This window comes from Apium graveolens, chromosome 5, assembly GCF_009905375.1.
Source record: "Apium graveolens cultivar Ventura chromosome 5, ASM990537v1, whole genome shotgun sequence".
Lineage (NCBI taxonomy): Eukaryota > Viridiplantae > Streptophyta > Magnoliopsida > Apiales > Apiaceae > Apium > Apium graveolens.
The window spans coordinates 266233781-266239780 of NC_133651.1; the positions used below are offsets into that span (position 1 = coordinate 266233781).

A 6000-nucleotide genomic window follows, 5' to 3' on the forward strand; every position below is an offset into this window, starting at 1 on the left:
TTAAACAAAGTTTGGATGAATGTTTATACCTTCCTTGAAGCTTGTTAATACTTAAGAAAGTCCTAAGATCCTTGATGAAGCCTTGGTATAGCTTTAGGAGCCTTAAACTTTCATGAAAAATGAAGAAAACAAGTTAGTGATTTTTGGAGTTATTATTCACCCTCAACTTCAATCATTTTTATAAAATGGGTTAAATATCAAAGTGGTCACTTAACTGAAACTCATGTATCAGTTTAATCATCAAACCTAACGGGGTATCATTTGAATCACTAAAGTCATAATAAATATCAAACAGATACCTCAAAATATATGCTCGAGGATTAAAAATTATTTTATGGAGTTCTAAACATTTTTCTTAAATTTTATTACAACCAAATGAAAAGTTACGAATTCATAGTATTTTAGATGATATTGTAAGATTTTTAAAAATTTATCTACTAATTATTTTTATTTAAACAAATAAAATGACAACAAAAATAAAAATAAATAGTAGATAAATTTTTAAAAATCTTACTATATTATATAAAATACTAGAATTCATACATTTGCATTTGATTGTAATAGGATTTAAGAAAAATATATAGAACTCCATAAAATAATTTTTAATTCTCAAACACATATTTTGAGGTATCTATTTGATATTTATTATAACTTTGGTGATTCAAATGATACTCCGTTAAGTTTAATGATTAAACTGATATATGTCATTCAGTTGAGTGACCACTTTGATATTTAATCATTTATAAAATTGAGAACTTCGTGGATGGGAATGAAATTTGGTGCATGACTTACCCATGATATGAGAGAGGTTTGGTAAAAATTTGGTGATTTTTGAATGAGTATAATATGAGATATGAATTTTTCTCTCCATGGTGTTCTTGAAAATCAGGGTGTTTTGTGTGAGAGAGAGAGTTTGTTGCTTCTTGAATGCTTCTCTTGGAAGATCGTATTATATGACTTGTATATCTTCTAGTATATATCCTAGGAATAGATAATGTTGGCATATCTTACACTACGCCATAAGTAGACTATTATAATGCCTAAATGGTGTTATAATAGGACCCAAAAGCGTTACAATAGGTCTATTGTAACACCAGGGGGTGTTACGTATACGAGCATTACAATAGACACCCTAATGTAACACTTTACTGATCTATTGTAACAGAGAGGAAAACATTACAATAGGCACCTATTGTAACACTAACAAGCCCAAATGTAATACAAAATGAGTGATACAATATCTTGATCAAGTGGGACCCACTAGGGGGCCATATAGCCCCCACAGCGTATTGTAACAGTCTGTTTTATCTATTGTGACACCATTTTTTATAATTAAACAACACTAGCATATGTAATATAACACTATATGTAAACATATATTACACCAGAATCGTCAAATGTAACAGTTATTTTTAAATTTTTTGAATTATATACTTTATTTAAAGAATAATCTTATAATCAATAAAATATCAAATTTGTATACATTAGTCTCAATTTTTTGAACCAAACTATTAAATAACAGTCTCAATTCTCCAAACCATACCACTACATAAGAGTCTCATCTCTAAGGCCAACAACTAAAACATAAAATCCAAGCTATCACTGGATAGGAAAAAACTACTCTTAGACTATCCTTGAATATAAAATAATTCAAAATAACCAGGCAGAGAAGCACGTTTTGCCCTTCACACTTTCCTGATCTGGATACAAAATAATCAGGCACAGGCACGGCACAGACCATTCCTTGCTCCTGTACACAAGTCATACCAAATTACATAAGAATCAATATAAGTTGATTTGGTATGAAAATGGCAAAGTAGCATGCATAGTTGGATACTTGCAGTTAAGTTTAGGATATGACATGAGTAATCAGTCACTTTTAACTTTAGAATACATAGCAATCCCTCAAAAGGTACATTTTACTAACTCTCAAAAGATACATTTTACCAGTTAGAAATCAAGATCTTTACCCTTAACAGTGACACCAAGAACCAGACCCCCAGTAGCTATGAAATAATTCTAACTCACAAAAAGATTGTAGTTACTAGTATGTCTGCAGCAGTGTAACAAAAGGGCTATGCTGGATTATTTTCTTTCCAAATTAAATCATTAATCAAGTTAGGATCTCACCGTCATCCATTTACACCTCAAAGCAACGTCATGTACAGTTTTGTCATGTAACAGAGCTCATCGTATTCTCTTTCATGGTCACTGCCTATATATTCAGCTTGCCTTTACTTAATTACCCAATAGCATTTACTTTTTCTTCTGCCTATGATTTTCTCTTTTCATCAAGAGCCATACCTGGAGCTTGTCCTTCATGACTCCTCTGCTTCCACATTGTCAAAAATACTTTCCTATTGTTAGAACTGTCCGCAACCTTGGAAATTTCAACTCAATCTCTAGTTGTTTTTTCATTTTGATCCATACAGGGAATATATTTTTGATACCATTGTTACCATCATATTATAAACCTGAGAAATTGGTATGAAAACTAAGTCAAGATAAACTTAACGACCAGAAAAAACATTATAAAAAAAATAAAAAGATGCTAAAATGAAGTGACCAACAAATCCAAGCTAAACCTGACAAAAAAAATAATAATTCCAGGCTAAAAACTTATTCATGACTCATAAGCACTCAAACCGATAATTATATCGTAATTAAACCAGAATTCAAAAGGGTTAATAGTGAACCAATAGCACCACATAATGGAAAAATTCTTACATTTTCTACGCCTACGAGCAATGAATTCAGACATAAAATAACATTGGGAATTATTCATTCTAAAACATAAAACACATTCGCTTAATATAAAATAATAGGTATCACTGATTCAGGAGTAAAGACACGCATAGTAATTTAGAACTAATTTTTCAATATCTAAGCTTTAGAAAACACAATGATATTCCAAAACACTATATAATCAAATTGAAACAAACACTTTTGTAGCTTGTAGGTCCTGTTTTAAGACAGATCCTCAGTTCAATGCCTTAATAGGAAGCAAAATAAAATTAATTGAATTTAAAGAACAACAAGATGTCTGCCGCTAAATGTTTATACCCTTTATTCATGTTTTGAAGTTTACTGCAAACCCCAATTTCGAGATCAGTCTCTCGCAGAAAGTTAAAATATTAAGAAACACTTGTTTGTCACATGATCTGAGGAAAACAGATGTAAAAAATTGAATGAAAAAACAACCTTGAAATGGGCAGATGCATCAGGTAAGAATAGCACGTGGTTAGGTAAAATGCCTAATTTAAAAGTTACTGAACTATTTGGGGTGTTGCTAATGGTTCTTTTTAGTATCATAGTCATTGTTGAGTGAATGGACCTAAGCTAAGTTGATATTATTACGATTAGTAACATGTTTAGTGTTCTTTCAGAGATAGCTAGTGCCATGATTACCATTACTATCGTTGCTACTGCACTAAGCTTTAGCTAAGTTCTATGATTTTTAAATGAATATCTTAAGAACTCGGAGTTAACTACAATTTATCTAGGAAGATGAAGATATGTTACTGGTGAACTCCATCAACAGATACAAGCGGTTGGTAACCCTATTTAAAAAAATTGCATTAGTAAACCATCTGATATTTAAAGTTACACCTCTGTAATGCAGGACATAAGCTTTAAATTTTAAATATGGTTTGAGCCTATGATGAATGTAAACTATATTTCCTTAATAATCCGATGACTTGTCAACCTATAGTACCACCACACCCTTACAGTGAATGGAAATTATGAAAGAATGCAGGTCAGTCATATGCAGGCCTTCTTGCTTTCCACAAGAAAATCTTCAGCCGCAAGGAAACAATTAATGGGCCACAAGATTGTTTAAAATTTATTTCCACTTGATTTACTCTTTTAGGTTCACTACAATTGACACCTATAACATAAATAGTAGTTACCTCAGTACCAAACATCATTTGTAATTGAAATTATATGTATTTCACAGGCTCTGACAATTTTTACAAAAAAATATATTGAACCGTTAAAACAAGCATGATTACATACACCCCGACATTACGTACTCATTTATCAAAGTAAAGGTTCAGATATTTCAAAGTAAATCATTGTAAAATGCATATATACCAACATAATCAAATAAAACACAATGACTTTAACAGACTACATACCTTAATTTCAAAAGTTTTAACACCCAATGGAATATGAGAAAAATCCCTAACCCCCAATTTTAAAGCCCTAATCTCCAGTAATTTCACAATAAAAGATATTTTAACTGGAGCAAATAGATATATATGTTTAAATTGGAGCAAATATATACACATTTACCGTTTATCTAAGCAAAAGAACTAAACCCCCAATTTGAATCAATTGAAACCTGCAAAAAAATCAAAAAATTAGTAACAGCCTTTAAATTAGATCCATATATGTGCCTGTGTGTGGATTCAAATACCAAATCTCCACTTTTTTCTTTTTCATCATTTCAGATAGAGAGAGAGATTTCCGAGAGTCCAGATGAGAGAGAGTCTGTTTGAGCGTGTTTGTTTAAGCCTGTTATGTGTTAAGCCCCGATATGTTTTCGCTCATATTTCACCTAGTAAACTGTGTAGTATTTTATATATTTACTTTTTTTTTTGTTTTTGTTTTTAATTTTAATTATTAATTATTAATTTATTATTTATTAAATAATACACTAAAAAAAGTGACATTTAAATTTAGATATAATAAATAATTTTTTTTAATTTATAGATTATATAATACATTCTTCAATCATTAGTAATCCATAATATAATTTTAATAATAATTTTATGATAATATTTCCACTTTGATATTTTTAAAAATAAAAAAATAACTAATGTAATACCAGATGCTGGTGTTACAAGTTATACAACACCGGCATTTCTATGCAACACTAACTTTATCTATTGTAACACTAATTGAGAGGTGTTACAATAGGACAAAAAATTATTAGCTAATGTAACGCTGTTTGTAACACTTACATTACAGTAGCCCACTTATGGCGTAGTGTTAAGACATATCTTGCTAGCTTCCTAGATTACAAGCTAATCTATTTATTCTTAGGTTTTAGCTTTACTATTCCTAGCTTTAGGTTATCATGCTTCCTAGTTTAGGTTACTATTTGGTAACATAGCCATGGTTAGTTAGTTTAGTTAGTTTGGTTCGATACGTTTAATTATTCATTTACGCGTTTGCTTGGTCGCTTAATCGTTTTCGTAATAATTTCTTGTAAACGGTTCGCGGTGTAAATCCTTTCACATACATTCTTTATATTTTGAAGTATCTTTCTTGGATATAAATCCATAAGATTTTATATTAGTAATTATGTTGTGATTCCTGTAATCCTCGGTGATTCGTAAATATGGTCGTTTTTCAAAGTTCGTTTTCTTCGAAAACTAATAGCGTTTACATACACTCATTTGGTACGTATAATCATAATATCAACTTGGAAACTCATTTTCTCATGCACAACATAGTGTGGGCTAAAAAGTTTTCCCCGCCTGTCAGGATTACTATTCATTAAACGTTTTTACAAAGTCTCAAAAACAAGGATTCCGTCCCAGAATCAATCAGAAAATGGGTGGGGATATCTATTCCTCATTGAGTCTTCTAGTTCCCATGTTGACTCTTAAAAATTTTGATTTCTCCACAATATTCTAACCAGCTTCACAGTCTTGTTCCTCAGCACTTGCTCGTTTTGGTCCATTATCCTTACTGGCTGCTCAATGTAGGTCAAGTCTGGTTGTAAATCTACCTGCGCATATTCTATTACATGTCGCACATCAGTATGGTACTTTCTTAACATTGACATGTGGAACACGTTGTGCACCTGTTGCAGATTAGGAGGTAAGGCGAGCACGTAAGCTAGAGGTCCTATTCTCCTCAAAATTTCAAAGGGTCCTATGAATCTGGGACTCAGCTTCCCTTTCTTTCCGAACCTCATTACTCCCTTCCATGGAGATACCTTTAACAACACTGAATCCCCTGCTTCGTATTCTCTATCCTTTCGAATCT

General features: G+C 31.4%; 1 long non-coding RNA gene across 2 annotated transcripts; it reads right to left on the bottom strand.

Annotated features, from left to right (window-relative positions):
- Positions 1–1434: 1434 nt before the first annotated feature.
- On the bottom strand, positions 1435–4552 carry LOC141725152 (uncharacterized). 2 transcript variants are annotated; one of them, XR_012577040.1, is made up of 4 exons: positions 4421–4552; positions 4297–4345; positions 2305–2474; positions 1435–1750 (listed from the first exon to the last, which is right to left on the bottom strand). It is a non-coding gene; the product is annotated as an uncharacterized LOC141725152 (long non-coding RNA). The 2 variants fall into 2 exon arrangements; XR_012577039.1 differs by having other exon boundaries at positions 2131–2474.
- Between the last annotated feature and the right edge of the window lie 1448 nt (positions 4553–6000).